An 18,199-nucleotide genomic window follows, 5' to 3' on the forward strand; every position below is an offset into this window, starting at 1 on the left:
GTATTTCCGCAAGAAGCACTGATTTCTTACATGAGATCGTCAGTGTTCTTGCGGAAATTCAAGCAGCCAGTGTGGACAGCTGGCAAGCTTCTCCGCAAAAGCAGCTGCTTTTGCAGAAAAACTTGCCAGTCTAGACACAGCCCTGGAGTACTGCGTCCAGTTCTGGGCACCCAGTATAGAAAGGATGTAGACGCATTGGAGAGGGTCCAGCGGAGGGCAACCAAAATGATTAGGGGGCTGGAGCACATGACCTATGAGGAGAGGCTGAGGGACTTGGGCTTATTTAGTCTGCAGAAGCGAAGAGTGAGGGGGGATTTGATAGCAGCCTTCAGCTTCCTGAAGGGAGGTTCCAAAGAGGATGGAGAGAGGCTTTTCTTGTTCTGCCATCCATTGCTCCTCAGTAGTGACGATCTCAAGTTACAGGGGGGGAGGTCTAGGTTGTACATTAGGAAAAACTATTTCCCTAGGAGGGTGGTGAAGCACTGGAATGGGTTACCTAGGGAGGGGGTGGAATCTCCATCCCTAGAGGTGTTTAAGTCCTGGCTTGACAAAGTCCTGGCTGGGATAATTTAGTTGGGGTTGGTCCTGCTTTGGGCAGGGGTCTGGACTCGATGACCTCCTGAGGTCTCTTCCAGCCCTGGGATTCTATTATTCTATGTTAGCAGTGGCGTTGTCCACCGCTCACTCATCAGGGAATTCTACCACAACATGCTGAGTTCTCAGGGAGCAATTTCCCACCCTGGGCTACTTCCTACCCCGCTCTTATAAGGAGTCCTCTCCATCTTCACACTCTGGTCCAGAGGCTCCTACTGCAGTTCCTCTCTGCCGGGCTGACGTTTTTGGTCTTCCTTTTGCTTTGTTTGTGTTATGCATCTGTATTCAATAAAACGAGAGCATGAGTGCCGCTTGTGTATATGGGCGTTTTAAAGTAAGCACCGGGGGTTAGACATAGCCACCTTGCTAAAGGCGATTTATTATTCTCCTGGGGAAGTTGGTAGTTTTGGGGGCATAACACCTCTATTTCAGGCTGCTAAAAGGCACCGCAAAACTTTGAGTAAAAAGCAGGTCGCCACCTAGCTCGCGGATCAAGATGCTTGCACTTTACATAAACCGGCAAGAATTACATTTAAAAGAAATAAAACTATGGTGTCTGACGTAGATGCGCAATGGCAAGCCCTACACCGGTCACAACGATGACCGTAAATATATTTTAACGGTGATTGATATTCTGTCTAAATACGCCTGGGCGGTATCCCTAAAGAACAAAACTGGGACAGAAGAAGCTAAGGCGTTTAAAGTGGTTTTTAAACAAGGGCGCGTGCCTCAAAAATTACAGACAGATCAAGGGAAAGAGTTTTAAAACAAGGCTTTAAAGACTTCACTAAAACAGCCCCACTTGGCCTTGGTGTGTTTATTTGCCCCTCACCCTCCACAGGCTGATTTTCCTTATCGCTCTCATCGGCCTGCATCTCAGGGGCCATGTCCTCGTATGCGTTCTCTTCTTCTTTCTCGGGGACCATGGCCTTGTATGCGCTCTCTTCTACCGCAATTACCTATAAAAACATAAAATTTGTATAACACGTGTGTAATTTTCCACATTTTGCTATAAAATAATACAGTCTGCCTTACCACCATCTTCGGTGGTTCACCCGCCATAGGTGACATTGGGTTTTTCCGCCCGTTGCTCTTCTCTTTCATGGGCGGTGATGCTCTCTGCTTTTTCTAGCATAAAATTTGTGTCTTGAATAATGGATATGAGACAGCGGGGTGGCCTTCAGGATGCCGCAGCAGCGTTTGGTTTCCTTGGTGTCTGTACAAGTCTTGAGACCCGCCATAGGGCTGTATTGCCCAACCTTAAAACTACCCGTTGCGAAAAAGCAAGCTTTTGTACACGAGGACAAATGGCCTTTGGGTGGCTTTTTTCAAATAATCCTGTTTCTGAAAAGGAAAACTCCGCTATGTGTCTAATTGGTCTCCGCCGGGGCTTGCCCCACTAAATTCTATTAGTCCTGTCTAAAGCATGGAGCTGAAAATCTATTGGATGCGCCTAAAGGGAGGACCAGTTCCTAGGGCTCTCCGCCTCGCCTCCTACCATTCCACCTTCCGGCTGCTGATGGGGAAAGATGTTTCACTCTTTGTGTGCTTGCTCGTGCACCCCCCTCATCACCGGTTGGACGCCACCTTGGACTCCATGTGCAGGCTGGGGAGGGATGGGGGCAGGGCTAAGGGCAGGGGGTTAGTTGGGCCATGGGAGGGGCCATGGGAGGAGCGGAACTAGGGGCGAGATTAGGGGTGGGGCACCTGTCAAAACAATATGGTGATGATCGCTATCGAGGCATTTACTACTACCAATCACCGGAGTATCTAAGGGTATGTCTACACTACAAAGTTAGTTCGAACTAACGGACGTTAGTTCGAACTAACTTTCCTAGGCGCTACACTAGCGCTCCGTTAGTTCGAACTTAATTCGAACTAACGGAGCGCTTAGTTCGAACTAGGTAAACCTCATTTTACGAGGACTAACGCCTAGTTCGAACTAGCTAGTTCGAACTAAGGACTGTGTAGCCCTTTCGTTCGAACTAGTGGGAGGCTAAGGCTTCCCAGGTTTCCCTGGTGGCCACTCTGGCCAACACCAGGGAAACTCTATTGCCCCCCTCCCGGCCCCGGAGCCCTTAAAGGGCCACGGGCTGGCTACTCACTTTGTGCCAGTTGCAAGGCTGCAAGCACCCGTGCCTGCACAGCCTGCACCTGCCACAGGATGAGCCAGCCATCCAAGGGCTCCCAGCCCTCCACTGCTCCCCAGGACCAGCCTGGCGGCTCCCAGGAGCCTGCCCGGGGGCGCAAAAGGCGGGCGCCCGCCTGGTCAAGTGCGGAGATCGTGGACCTCATCGAGGTTTGGGGGGAAGCCTCCAATGTCCACGATCTCCGCACTAGCCCCCGGAACGCAGCCGTCTACGGACGCATGGCTGCCAGCCTGGCCGCCAGGGGCCACCAGCGCAGCCGGGAGCAGGTGCGCTGCAAAATTAAGGACTTGCGGCAGTCCTACTCCCGGGCTTGCCTGCCAGGGGCCGACCCGGAGGCCTGCCCCCACTTCCATGCCCTGGACCGCATCCTGGGGCCTCATGCCATCCCTGCCCCCCGGGACGTGATTGACCCCGGGGCAGAGGGACCGCTCCTGGAGACAGAGGAGGAGGAAGAGGGCTCTGAGAGCCAGGAGCCTGCCGCCAGCCTGCCCAGGACCCGGGACCCCCGAGGCACGCCACAGAGCCGCTCGCCTGCATCGTCAGAGGCCGGGGAGGCGTCCACCTGTGAATACCCTCGTGTTCCCCTTATGTGTACGGGGGGCTGGGGCGAGAGGGAGCCCCGGGACCGTGTGCCTGGGCCTTGCCCACCACGGAGCAGCAGCTGGGGATCCTGCAGGGGCCCTGGCCTTGCAGAGGGGAGCTGGGTTTCACACACCTGGGACCCTGGGGAAATTGACCGCTGGTCTTCTTGCACCACAGCTGCAGCACCTGGGCCTGCAGGGCACACCACACCGCCTGCAGCAGCCGCCCGCGCCCGGGCAAGCAGGACAGCCAGGAACCAGGAGGACTACCAGAGGCGGCACCTCCGGTTCCTGGACCAACAGCTCCGTCTCCAGGACCACTGGGTCCAGGAGGACCTCAGGCTGCGCCAGAGGAGTCTGGAGGCCCTGGAGGAGCAGGGCCGTGCCCTGCGAGGCCACCTCCAGAGCCTGCTGGACCGCTTTCCATTTCCTCCTCCCCCTGCTCCCCCTCTTGCTCCCCCTCTTGCTCCCCCTGCTCCCGCTCCTGCTTCCGCTCCTGCTTCCTCCACACCCCCTGTCCCCTCTGCCCCCCCCTCCACAACCATTCCCCACCGACGCCCCCGGACCCGCAGTGTGGCGAGACGGGAGAGGCAGCCGGACTCCCACCCCTGAGCTTTCCTTTCCCTTCCTCCCTTCCCTCCCCTCCCCTTCCAGCTCCCTCGTCCCAGGTTTCCCCCTCCCTTCTCCCACCTTCATTCCTCCCTCCCCCCACCCCAGTTCTGTGAAATAAACAGACGTTTTTGTTTGAAAAACAGGTGTCTTTATTTGACAGTAGGTAGGGAGGGGAAAGGGGAAGGGGGGGGGTAGGGTGGAAGAAGGCCCCAGTGGGGCATGCAGGGAAAGGTCAGTCCTCCTCCTCCTCCACCTGGAAGCTCTCCCGCAGGGCTTCCCGGATCCGGATGGCCCCCCGCTGGGCTTCCCGGACGGCGGTGGTGCGGGGCTGACCGTAGTGTCCAGCCATGCGGTCAGCCTCAGCCATCCAGGCTGGCAGGAAAGCCTCCCCCTTCTGCTCACACAAATTGTGGAGCACACAACATGCCGCCACCACGGGAGGGATGTTGTGCTCGGCCAGGTCCAGACGGGTGAGGAGGCATCGAAAGCGGGCTTTCAGTCGCCCGAAGGCCCCCTCCACCACGATGCGGGCCCTGGTCAGCCTGGCATTGAAGGCCTGGCGGGAGGGATTGAGGTGCCCCGTGTAGGGCTTCATGAGCCAGGGCTGCAGTGGGTAGGCGGCATCCCCCACCAGGCAGACGGGCATGTCCACGTCCCCGACCCTGATGTGGCGGTCGGGGAAGAAGGTCCCGTCCTGCAGCCGCTGGCACACGGAGGAGTCGCGGTACACCCGTGCGTCATGTGCCTTGCCGGACCAGCCCACATTAATGTCCGTGAACTGTCCCCGGTGGTCACACACGGCCTGCAGGATGACGGAGAAGTACCCCTTTCTGTTGACGTACCGGGACGCCTGGTGTTCCGGGGCACGGATGGGGATGTGCGTCCTGTCGATGGCCCCCCCGCAGTTGGGGAAGCCGAGGGCGCCGAATCCCCGGATGATGGCGTCCGGGTCGGCGAGGCGGACCACCCTGCGGAGCAGCACCCGGTTGATGGCCTTGACCACCTGCGGAGAGAAACACAGCAAAGCGCCAATCAGTGGGGCGCCCGGGTGGCTGGGAGCGTGCGTGTCCTGGCAGTGCCCCGCGCCCCACTCCCGGAAGCAACCCCCCTGGCGGCGTGTAGTACAGCCGGGACAGCCCGACCCCTCCGGTGCGGGGCGCTTTCGCCTCCTCCCGCCCCCCCTTTGTCCCTGGGGCGGCCCATCCCCTCCTCGCAGCCCCCCTCCCCCCCGGCTCGGTGGCCGACGAGCGCCGTACCTGCATGAGCACCGCTCCGACGGTGGATCTCCCCACGCCGAACTGGTTCCCGATGGATCGGTAGCTGTCCGGCGTGGAGAGCTTCCATAGGGCGATGGCCACCCGCTTCTGGAGGGGGATGGCGAGTCTCATGCGAGTGTCCCTTCTGCGCAGGGCAGGGGCGAGCCACTCGCAGAGCTCCAGGAAGGTGTCCCTCCTCATCCTAAAGTTCTGGGTCCACTGTCGGTCATCCCAGCGCTCCAGGACGATGCGGTCCCACCAGTCGGTGCTGGTGTCCAGACGCGGTGGGGCATGCCGGTGCCGGGGCACCGCCGCGGCTCCTCCACGGCCCCCAGGGCGGCCAGGCGGAGAGGCAGGGGGCTGACGTTCCCCAGGTGGTGCCAGGCAGCCTCGAGCCATTGCTGGCAGGCTTGCAGCAGCAAGTCCAGAACGTGCACCAGAAGGTGCAGGGCGAGCCGTGGCTCCATGTTGCCACCTGCGGCGGCGTCCCCGAAGGGAAGCACCGACACAGACGGGCACAGAGACCGACGCTTTGCTGTCCCTTGGCGAGGTTGGCAAGCAAGCAGGAAAAGCTGAGAACCGGCTGTCCAGGGGGGTCCCTTTAAGCACGAGCCTCAGATAGCCTCAGACAGCAGCCACACAAAGCAACTACTGACCTGATGCCCTGCCAGAACCGGTTTCAGCTGCCCTTAAATGCCCCCCTGCGTCCAATGTGTGGACGCGCTAGTTCGAATTAGCAAAATGCTAATTCGAACTAGTTTTTAGTTCTAGATGCGTTAGTTCGAATTAGCTTAGTTTGAATTAACTAATTCGAACTAAGTTAGTTCGAACTAGCACTGTAGTGTAGACGTACCCTAAGTGTGTGGCCCAACACCAGAGTAACAAGGGTCCTTGGAGATCGGGCTTAGGGTGCAGAGAAGCCTGCTCAGTACCTGGATCAAGGCAGTGCTAGGAGATTTTCACTTTTGCGAGGATCAGATTTGCCTCCAAATTGGAGACCCCTGCAAGATTTCACCTCCCATCACTCACGTTCAGGCTGCCATTGATTCTGACTTTTCCCAGGTAAGGTCTGAGTACAGAATTGGTCTTGAAACTTATGGAGCAGCTTGCTGATGACTATAGATTGCTGCCTGTTTTACTTGAATGATACTTCAGAGACACAGCATTAACCAAGGGGTGCAAAAGGGTGGGACAGCCACCCTATCTGAAACAAACCACTTGGCTCAAGGGAACTCATTCAGACCCTTGAAACTCGGAGCTTGTCTTCTTAAGGGAATCAAGGCAGCAGAGCTCCCTGCTAGTTCTGAGGTCTGATCAGTGTCTCATGTTTTGGGGAAATTTTACAGGGAATAGAAAAAGATTTTAAATAAATACATAGAAAAAATCCATCCAGATGGGACTGTTCAACTCCTGGCTGATTAGGGCCCGCTGTGGGATTTGCTATTTTTCTAAGAAAATATAGATCCCTTAGCATCACTTGTTGAGTTAGAGAAGCAGCAGGAATATTTAGCACCTGCTCTGTTCAAACAGGTTCAGAATCAGGAAGAGGGTGTTTCGTGGGTTCTTCTTTACTCAGGTGAACATGGTCTTCAGAGTGGCTGAAGCTAGATGTGAAAGTGTAACTGGGGAAGTGGTGTATGCTGCCTTCTGCTAGTGAACAGTGGAATGCCTTGCTGTTGAAGCCTGATGTGTATGATAATGGTCTGTCAGTGACTTGCCATAAATTAAAGCAGCTGAAAGGATTTTGCTCGATATTTCCAGCAAGTTTCCTTTGAGTGAGAGCAGGCAGGTGACATTTCAGCCCCCAAAGAAAATGACAGGAAAGTCAAAAGCGACTGGCAAGAGGGGCTGAGAATGGAGACTCTGGATAAGCTGTTGAGTATTTGCACCAGGCAGTAAGTAATTGTGCCTTATGCAGCTCTCAGAAGTATTTTCTCCAAGCTTGATGGCAGTTCACCAGATGGAGGAGGATATTTAACTCCAGTTAAAAACTAAACCCCAGCACTCAGCCATTTACTCCCATTATGCAATTCCTGCAAGTGATGGAGAGAGCAGTGGGAAGAGCCCAAACAGCAAAGAGTTAACTCAATGGATTAGCAACAGAGAGGATGGCCCAGCCAAGTTACTGTGATGGCCTTGTGGGCAAACTATGATCCTTCTTTGGTCTGAGAGAGCCAGAGAATGGAGCCCCAAGAAAGGGCATGAACAAGAGGAGAGCACCAGTGGAGAAAGAAGTAAACATGCAGGCAAATTTATGAGATTCCCCTCAATTGATCATCCATTTCTCAAGCTACCCTTCAGTCAGGCACACAGAGAGGATCTCCCTTGGAACAGAAAGTCCTAGAGAGAGCAGTGGGTGTGGCAGGTATGCCATGTTCCACCAGGGATCAGTGAAGTGAGGATCTAGTTTTGGGCTGGTGTTAGGGAGGTTTATCTTGAGACCGACCCCTCATGTCCTAACTAGAACTGTCTTTCCTGTTTCTGACAGCACCGGCAGCTCTTGAAAGACAGTTTCATGGTGGAGCTGGTAGAGGGGGCTCGGAAACTGCGCCATGTCTTTCTTTTCACTGACCTGTTCCTGTGCGCCAAGCTCAAGAAGCAGCTTGGAGGGTGAGGATTTCTCCGCTTCATATCTGGTGCTTCACACCCCATATTCAGAGCAGTGGACTTGGCAGAACACCCGAGCACACAAGTCAGCAAAGCTGCTGCACATGCAGGCAGCATTGTATGGTGTAGCACTGTCCTTCAACGAGACAGAACTGTAGTCCTGATCACGGTGAGGAGTTAAATACTGCATATCCAACTTCCTCAGAGCAGGAGTGCTAACTGTGGCAGCCTGGACAAATTCCAGCTGGGGTCATTTAACCCTGGCTCCCTTAATTCCCCCTGCAGTTTCAGGTGTTTTTCACTTCCCATTACAACCTGCCCTTAATGTTACTTGCTATCTCCCTTTAGTGGCTGGCTCACACAGGAGTTTGAAGCACCTACAGCTTGTGAAGAACCTCTACATCTGGCAGCAGAGGCTCTTGCTTTTAGATCCAGAGATCCTAGATTCAGTCCTCTCTGCCAAAGACCCACCTAGGGGCACTGCCTCATATGGTTGTAAGCTCTTGTGCAGCGAGCTGCTACATTCTACCCCAGAGGTGGTTGTATTTAAAGATATCACTGTGTGTGGGAAGTGCTTTGGGATCCTTCAGAGTGAACATGTGATTAAAAAAATATCTACGTGCAGCACCAGCACATATTGTACCTACCATTGCAGTGGGAATTGGTTCCTTCAAGATTCATTAGATTCATTGCTGGAAAATGGACCTACCCCAACTGTGCTTCCTCCTCAGGGATTACAGTGAGGCTGAGCCTGTTTCACTGTCTTGTAACCTGCAGTGCTGAACCCACCTGAGGGAAGAAGCATGGGAAGAACAGTGTGAGCTGATGGCATGTAAGTGTGTTTAAAGTCTTGTTCCCTCTTCCTTTCAGGAAAAACCAACAGTATGATTGTAAATGGTACATTCCACTCACAGACCTCAGCTTCCAAACTGTGGATGAGTCCGAGGCAGTGCCCAACATCCCACTTGTGCCTGACAAGGAGCTGCACGCCATGAAGATCAAGATCTCCCAGATGAAGAATGATATCCAACGAGAAAAGGTAACGGCAGGGGGCACTGTCTTCCCCAAGCCCAGGGTGCATGTTGCAACACAACCTGGAGACAGGATGCTGCAGGAGGGTGTGGGGGAAGGTGAGACACCTCTAGAGTTTGTTTGAAGGGGTAATGCTGCTAAGCCATGGTACTTACTTGTGGCATGCAGTGGAACTAAACTTTTGATTACTGCCCTTGGCCCTAGCTGCCACCTTGGGCCCCTTTAAATCACCACCGGAGCCCTGCCAAGTGCACTCCAGATGGTGCTGATGGGGAGGCCATGATCTGGGCAACACTGAGGCCCAGCTGCCCATCCTGCCTCTTCTACTCAAAGCCATGCCCCTTCTGGGAGCACTAAGCCAGCCCTCCACACACCTTGCCCTGGGGCCTGGAGAGTCTGTCAGTTCCCCTGTGGGCAGGCAGCTATAGCTAGGCATGATGCATTACCCCTTGTGTGATAATGTCCTCTGGGCACCTAGGAATAAGAAAGTATCCAGCAGCTGGGTGTTAAATGTTTTCATGGTGCTGGCAAACCCTGCTCATGGTGCTATGTCTTTTGATGCACTTGCTGTTGAAGAGTGAATTGGGAGGAATGGGGTGGCTTTGGTGGCGAGGGTACATGAGAGCAGATTGAAATGTGGTGAACCCGTTTTGCAGAGATTTCAGCTCTTGGATGTCTAAGCACAAGCCTGACTGTGGCATTGGTCACATACAAAGATACCTCTGAATTTTCATCATATTAGTATTGCCTTGTAAGTGTGTTTGAAGCCTAGCTGATTTAGATAAATGCATCAACCTTTTTAACTGTCAGCAGTCAAACAGTAGCTTTTGGGTCTCTAAAGCTGACCTCTTTTTGTTTGCTAGACATGCTGTCATGACCATGAGAGATGGGAAGCAGCCTGGGGACTAAGGGGTTAACTGTACCTAGCCAGGTATCTGCTTAGCCAATAGAAATGCAGATAGGGTTTTCAAACTGAGACAAAGGAATTTTGGGGGTTTTCCCTCCTTTGTCTCAGAGCAGTTTTTCTCCAGATACTGAGGGAGACAGACATGTCTCTCCAAGAAAAGACTCTTTACTATCTGTAAGTAGGGTAATGTTTAGATAAAGTTTAGGTTTTATTGTTTTATGGTTTGGAAATGGGAATCTGATGTCTGTGCATTTAAAATGGGTTTCCTCTCCTTTGTAACTAAGCTTTTGGCCCATGGGTTTATTAATTGGTGACTTTTCCATCTAGTCATTATGCTTGTAACAGGAGTATTGTGGTGATGATAAAAGTTCTCTTTTTTTTAATAAACCTGGTATGGGTTAATTTTTTTGGTGTCCTGGTTTTACTTTAGGGCTGAGATTTCCCAAGTGATCTCTTCCCTTGTTTTCTTATAATTACTTGGGTGATGGCAGCTGATTTTTATCCCCAAAATCTAGGTTTTTTTTAAGATTTTGGGGGGAAGTTTTATACCAAACCCTGGAAAGATAAGGTTTTGGGGTACTTTTGCGGGCCCCCACTTCTGTATTTATCACGCCAGAGTGGGGATTTGGCCTTGACATGCATTTTCTCAAGTGTAGCAGCAGCCGTTCTACCCCCAAGAAGGAAAGTGAAAGAGGGTGCAGGCTGATCATCCGGCTCTATAACCAATGGGTTATGAATGTTTTAACTCCAGGGACACAGAAAGTAGACACATTCCCAGTCCACAGCCTCAACTAGCTCTCCAGAGAGGGGTCCTGGGAAAAGGGGGATTGTTATGAATAGAATCCATGGTAAAATCCCTTAACTGATTCAGCTGGATTTAGACACTTGGGGCAAGCCCCACTGGCCAGTCCAAGATGGGAGCGGGCTGCCCCCTGCCTTGTATCGTCGCCCCCCCGGAGACGGGTATCCACAAGGCCTTAGTCTCAAAATAACGGCCACCCCGGTCGCTCAGCACTGTGCGTCCTGCGCTTGGCTGCACAGATGGGGGGGGGGGTAGGGGGGCCCAGGCCCGCCCTCACTCACGGGCCCCAGCCCAGGGCCCTAAGAACAGGTACGACTGGACCTGTTCAGCCGGTGGGGGATCTCCTCCGAAACCCTCCGGCTCGCCAGGCAACCATCCAGCCCCTGCCCTGGGCTTCTTCCTACCCCCAATTCCTCTTTCCGTTCTTTCCTTCCTCTCTCCTACCTCTCCCCTTACCTGGGGCTCTCCCTCTCCTTTTGACCCTCCCACCCTCTTACGTCAGCGCGCCGGCCCACCCCTTGACGCCCGCACGCCGGCTCGCACCCTGACGTCAGCGCGCCGGCCCGCACCCCGACGTCAGGACGCCGGTCCACGTCCTTGACCCCACCCCCGGAGACGGGTTGGCCCGCGGCTGCCGTGCAGGGAGCACAGACCCGCCGCGTTCCCCGGGCGGCACCGAGGAGCGCGAGCGCGACCGCCGGCTCAGTGCGGGGCGGATTCGCCTCGGAGGGGCAGAGGCGTTCTGCACCATCACACACCTCACCCCTTAAGTTCTTTGTTATACCCGCCTCCGTCTCCATCTCGGTCTCCCCGATTCTTGAAAAAAAGTCCACATTCTCATGCGCTTTACCGGCTCGATGGCTGACCTCGAACCAATAGGGCTGCAGTGCCAGGTACCGCCTCATTATTCGCGCATTCGAGTCCTTCATGGCCTGAAGCCATTGGAGGGGTGCATGGTCCATTACCACCTTGAAGGGGCTACCTAGGAGGTAATAACGCAACATGTCAATTGCCCATTTTACCGCTAACGCCTCTTTTTCGATCGTCGAATATTTACACTCCCTGGGGAACAGCTTCCGACTAATATACACAATCGGGTGTTCTTCCCCCTCTTCTTGTGAGAGCACGGTTCCCAGGCCTACCTCGGAAGCGTCCGTCTGCAAAATGAATGGCTTGTTAAAATTAGGCTGGGCCAGCACCGGGGCTTGGGTTAGCCGCCGTTTTAGGGCGTTAAAAGCCCCCTCACACCCCCGGCTCCATTGTATTTTCTTAGGGGCCATGTTATGGGTTAGATCGGTGAGGGGGGCGGCTAGTGATGCAAACCCCGGGACGAACCGGCAGTAATAACTCACAAGTCCCAGAAATTGGCATACTTGTCGCTTTGTAGCTGGCGTCGGGTAGGCTCATAAGGCTTCAATTTTGTCTACGATCAGTCGGAGCTGCCCCCCCCCAACGGTGTACCCCAAATAGGACACCTCTTGCTCCCCGAAGTGACATTTGTGGGGGTTGGCTGTCAGCCCTGCCTCGCTTAGTGAGGACAGTACCGCCTCTACCCTCTGCAAATGTTCCAGCCATGATGTACGGTAGACCACGATATCGTCTATATATGCCGCGGCATACCGTTCGTGGGGGCATAGGATGTGGTCCATCAGCCTCTGAAATGTGGCTGCAGCCCCGTGCACTCCGAATGGCATCCGTACAAACTGGTATAGACCAAATGGTGTTGAAAACGCCGTTTTTTTCTCTAGATTTTGGTGTTAGTGGGATTTGCCAGTACCCTTTTGATAGATCTAGGGTAGATAAATAACGGGATGTTCCGAGCCGCTCCAGGAGTTCGTCAACGCGGGGCATCGGGTAGGCGTCGAAGCGGGACACTGCATTGACCTTTCTGAAGTCGATGCAGAACCGAGTCGTCCCGTCTGTTTTCGGGACCAGGATGATGGGGCTCCTCCATTCACTCCGCGACTCTTCTATTATCCCCCACTGTGGCATTTTATCTACCTCGTCACGGACCGTGTCCCACAGTCTTCGGGGTAGCGGCCAGATCTGTTCACGGACCTTCTTACCGGGTTTGGTGGCAATGTGATGGTATGTTCGTGTTGTTTGGCCCGGTGTCGTAGTTAGCACCTGTGGGAACCTACGCAGGAGGTTGGTGAGTTCCTTGCGCTGTGCCGAGGTTAAGGTGGCGCCTAATTGTAGGGGATGGGCCTCGCCATCCTCGGACCCCCCCTGCGCTTGGCAGGTCGCCCTTCCTGCTGGATCCACCCACAAGCTCTCTCGTGGCCTCCATGCCTTTAAAAGGTTGACGTGATAGATGTTGTGGGCTTCCTTCTCCCTGGCATTCGAATTTCATAGTCTACCTCCCCCACCTGCCGCAGTACCTCGAACGGACCTTGCCAGCGGCCGAGCAACTTAGAGCTTTGCTCGGGTAGCAATAGGAGGACCCGGTCTCCGGGCTGGAAGACCCGTAGTCGGGCATTCTGATTGTAATACCGCGCCTGCCTCCCCTGGGCTTCCGCTAAATTTTGTTTGGCGAACTCGCCGAGACGGCGTAGCTGCTCCCTTAACTTGAGGATATATGGTACCAACCCCTGGACTCTCGTTGTCTGTTCTTCCCATGATTCCCTAATGATATCTAAGATGCCCCAGGGTTGCCGCCCGTAAAGTAGTTCGAAGGGGGAAAACCCTGTCGAGGCTTGGGGGGCCTCACGTACCGCAAAAAGCAGTGCGGGGAGTGCGTGGTCCCACTCCTTAGGGTCTTCTCCCACGAATTTTTTTAGCATACCTTTTAGGGTCCGATTGAACCTCTCCACTAAACCATCCGTTTGTGGGTGGTGTACTGAAGTCCTTAACGTCCTTACCCGAAGTAGGCGACACAATTCTTTCATAAGTGCTGAAGTTACGTTAGTTCCTTGATCGGTCAAAATCTCTTGGGGTATCCCCACCCTTGCGAAGACCTTCACCAGTTCCTCGGCCACCGCGGGCGCCGTAATGTTCCTCAACGGGATGGCTTCTGGGTACCTTGTAGCGTAGTTGATCAACACCATAATGTACTGATAGTGGTTGCGCGTTCTTTCCAGTGGTCCCACAAAGTTGTAAGCAAAACTCGTGAAGTCATTCTGCCGCTCTACTCTGCACTAGTTAGGCCTCAGCTGGAGTACTGTGTCCAGTTCTGGGCGCCACATTTCAAGAAAGATGTGGAGAAATTGGAAAGGGTACAGAGAAGAGCGATAAGAATGTATAAAGGTCTAGAGAACATGACCTATGAAGCCAGGCTTCATGAACTGGGCTTGTTTAGTTTGGAAAGAAGAAGATTAAGGGGGGACATGATAGCGGTTTTCAAATATCTAAAAGGGTGTCACAAGGAGGAAGGAGAAAATTTGTTCCTCTTGGTTTCTGAGGACAGGACAAGGAGTAATGGGCTTAAAGTGCAGCAGGGGAGGTTTAGATTGGACATTAGGAAAAAATTCCTAACTGTCAGGGTGGTCAAATATTGGAATAAATTGCCAAGGGAGGTGGTGGAATCTCCCTCTCTGGAGATATTTAAGAACAGGTTAGATAGACATCTGTCAGGGATGGTGTAGACGGAGCTTGGTCCTGCCTTGAGGGCGGGGGGGCTGGACTCAATGACCTCTCGAGGTCCCTTCCAGTCCTATCATTCTATGATTCTATGAAAGTCCAGTGCGATACGCTGAAAGGGTATGTCCACTACGGGGAGTGGTACCAGCGGGGCTTTGGGCACGTTCCCCGTCCCTGTTTTTTGGCACTCGGGACAAGAGCTGCAAAAATTTTTCACGGCCAATAGAATCTCTGGAGTAACCGTCGTACCGTTTTCTCGTACCCTAGGTGCTCCGCCCAGGGGTTGTCATGAGCTAGCTCTAGGAGGCGGTGGTGGTACTTGCCTGGGACCAACAACTGGGACACCACCTCCCCTGGCCTCCTCCCCACCGTGATGCAATAGAGCCGGTCCCCCTGGATCTCGAAATAGGGGTAGGCTAGCCCTGACTGTGTTTCGCCCCCCCCCCCCGCCAGTGTTGGAGGTGGCGGCCTCCCATGTGGGTCCCAACAAGGGGTCCTCCCTTTGTTCGCGCACGAAATCCCCCGCCCAATCTATAGGCCCTACTTCTAATTCCGTATCCCAAGGAACAGCTGACCCGGTTGGCCGGGATGGGTCCCGCCTTGTGGGGTATTGATCCAGCGGGGTATCCGGGCATGGTTCCCCGGCTACGGCCTCCTCCTCGGGCCCCCTTTTAGCTCCTGGCCACTCCCAAATGGCTCGCTCAAACCCCTGCCAATCCCTCCCGAGTAGGATCGGGTACGCCAAGTGTGGCACAAGGGCCACATAACACCACCCCCCCTTTTCGCCTTCTTTAATTTGCACCCAGGTCGTGGGATATGACTCCACATGTCCATGCACACACTGGACTAATACGGGGGGGCCTTTGGGACTCTCTTCCCAGACTAGCCCCGCCCTCACCAGTGTCTGGCCACACCCGGAATCCACGAGGGCTGTAACGGTATGCCCCTCAATCTCGGCCTCCCGCAATATCCTCCCCTGTATCTGTCCCTTCGTTACCTGCCTGTAGGAACAGTCCATGTAGGGGCAGTCTTTCTTAAAGTGACCTTCTTGTCCGCACTGGTAGCAGCTTCCTGGCGTCACTCGTGTCGATGGTCCACTGGTCTCTGTCTCTTCTCGCAGGGGTCCTCGCGGCATTGGCCCCTCCTTCGTGGGGCGCGTCCATACTGGTGCCAACCATCTTCCGGCACCTCTCCCCGGGCCGCGGGAACCTCCCAAGGCCGTAGCCACCCCAGTATGGGGGCTTCGTCCCCCTCTCACTCCCCCAGGGATATTGTCTTTCGGGCCGCCGCCCGACCCCTCCACGGTCTCAGCCATGAGGTAGTCTTCCATAAGGGTTACCACCTCACCAAGGGTCGAGGGGTGGTGCCACCGTATCCAGCATTGCCCCACCCCCGGGAGGATATGCACAAATTGCTCTAATACTGCCTTCTTTGCTATCTGGGGTCCGGTCTGTTGTTCGGGCTCCAACCACCGCCAGGCTGCTTCCCGCAACCTCTGTGCCACTACCCATGGCCGCGCTCCTACGGGGTACCTCTCCTGCCTAAACCGTTGTCGATAGGTTTCGGGGGTGATCCCTAACTGATCAAGGATTGTTTCTTTCACCTTATAATAGTGTAGGGCCTCCCGAGGCTCCAGACTCCGATAGGACAGCTGGGCTGGCCCTGAGAGATATGGAGCTAAGAGGGTTGCCCAATGTTGCTCTGGCCACCGGGCTGCAGTAGCTACCCTCCAAAGGTTATCAAGAAGGCTTCGGGGTCATCTGCCGGCCCCATTTTAGCTAGCCGTAAGGGTAACTGGGCTAAGGCCTCCCCCTCAGCTTCCTCTCCGTCTAAATTCAAGGGCCGCCCTCTCCCCAGGGTCCCTCATTGTTTCACCCACAGGTCATGTTGAGCCTGGTTCTGTTCCGCTAGGTCCTTTACGAGCTGTCTCTGTTGCTCCTGCTGTTGGTTCGACAGCTGTTGTAGTAACAGTGTTTGTTGCTGTTGGTGTTGCCGCTGGTTCTCCGTAAGCCATTTAAACACGTCTGCGGCATCCATGGTGCTGTCTCCCATATCCGGATAATGTGCCCACACGAAAGAAGAACAACTCCTCCCATCTCTTAACCACTATATAACTCCCCACCTATACACTGGTGCGTTGTGCGTGCCTCTTTTTTTTTTTAACTCCTCCTAATCCTAACTTCCCCTACACCCATGGGGTATGGGGTTGAGTGCCCACATTCTCCACCACGTGTTGAGGTGCAAGCCCCGCTGGCCAGTCCAAGATGGGAGCAGGCTGCCCCCTGCCTTGTATCGTCGCCCCCCGGAGACGGGTATCCACAAGGTCTTAGTCTCAAAATAACAACCTCCCCGGTCGCTCAGCACTGTGCGTCCTGCGCTTGGCTGCACAGATGGGGGGGGGGGTAAGGGGGCCCCAGCCCAGGGCCCTAAGAACAGGTACGACTGGACCTGTTCAGCCGGTGGGGGATCTCCTCCAAAACCCTCCGGCTCGCCGGGCAACCATCCAGCCCCTGCCCTGGGCTTCTTCCTACCCCCAATTCCTCTTTCCTTTCTCCTTTCCTTCCTCTCTCCTACCTCTCCCCTTACCTGGGGCTCTCCCTCTCCTTTTGACCCTCCCACCCTCTTACGTCAGCGCGCCGGCCCACCCCTCGACGCCCGCACGCCGGCCCGCACCCCGACGTCAGCACGCCGGTCCATGTCCTTGACCCCGCCCCCGGAGACGGGTTGGCCCGCGGCTGCCGTGCAGGAAGCACAGACCAGCCGCGTTCCCCGGGCGGCACCGAGGAGCGCAAGCACGACCGCCGGCTCAGTGCGGGGCGGATTCGCCTCGGAGGGGCAGAGGCATTCCGCACCGTCACAGCATCCAAGGAGAATCTTGCTCTTAGTTGACCTCTGTTGGGGTATGTCTACACTAGCTCGTTAATTCGAGCTAGGTAGGCAAATCAGGCAACCGGAATGAATGATGTGTAACAGTTAATCCGAACTAAGGACTTAAGTTCGAATTAACTTTAAACTGCCGCATGTAGCCGAACTAAGGGGGATTTAAAAATGGCAGCCGGACGGGAACATGCAAATAAAGCCCGGGATATTTAAATCCCAGGCTTCATTTGCAACTCTGGTTGCCTGATTTGCCTACCTAGCTCGAATTAATGAGCTAGTGTAGACATACCCTTGAAGACTGGCTTAGATGCTGTAGTGGGGCACTATTTGAAAAGCCTCCCCAGCCTTGCGGGAGGGACGACTGGACCTAGGGATCAACTGATTTCAGATGGAGACACTGAGCAGAGAACCCCGGACAACACCCACTGCTCCTCAAAGCTGTCCAGGGAGCCAGTGGACGCCGCCCAGAGGAACTCTGCCCGGATACGTGAAATTAGGGACGAACGGAAGTAAGCCCCACAGTCGCAGAGCACCCCTTCGCCTAGCATCCTCCTCCTGGTGTTATAGATGGTGGCTTTCGCCAGGGCCAGGAGGAGGTGGAGGAGGGGGTCTCGCGACTTTGTGGGGCCACGGATAGGGTGTGCATAAATAAAGTGCAGTCAGAACCTCAGTGAGAGGTTCTGGAGAAGCCAGAATAGGGGCTGGAACCTGACGCATTCTAGATAAGCGTGCACAAGGTTTTCACTCACACCGCAAAAGGGGCAGGTGTCTGGGATGGGGGTGAACAGGTACATGCCCGTGCTCATGGCTCCGTAGAGGAGCCGCCAACTGATGTCCCCAATGGGCCTTGGGATCAAGGTGGAATGCATTCTGGCCCATCAGGGTTCCCCACCCTCAAAAGGTCTTAAATACTCCGGCCATTTGGTGTCGGGGAGGGAAATGAGGATGAGGAAATGCATTGTGTGGAGCATGAGCATGTACAGATGGTCCCTAGGTGCAGTTCGAAAGCAGATCTGGCAGCCGGCTAGGGGTCCAGGGGTGGGGAAGCCAGGGAGGCTGTGGAATAGGGGCCCGATAACAAGGAACGGAGGGCTTGCAGTGAGGGGGGGCAGGGAGTACCTTCTCACAGGGTTCGCCGCAGGAAATCGAGAACGGGTTGCGGCAAAGCCGCCTTCACCTCCTTGAGTACGCGCAGAGGG

The 18,199-nt window shown here is 54.8% G+C and overlaps 1 pseudogene; it reads left to right on the forward strand.

The window, feature by feature from the left end:
- LOC102443592 (breakpoint cluster region protein-like) overlaps positions 1-18,199 on the forward strand; it is a 110,964-nt pseudogene that overhangs the window by 32,667 nt on the left and 60,098 nt on the right.

The sequence above is a fragment of the Pelodiscus sinensis genome, chromosome 15, assembly GCF_049634645.1.
Source record: "Pelodiscus sinensis isolate JC-2024 chromosome 15, ASM4963464v1, whole genome shotgun sequence".
Lineage (NCBI taxonomy): Eukaryota > Metazoa > Chordata > Testudines > Trionychidae > Pelodiscus > Pelodiscus sinensis.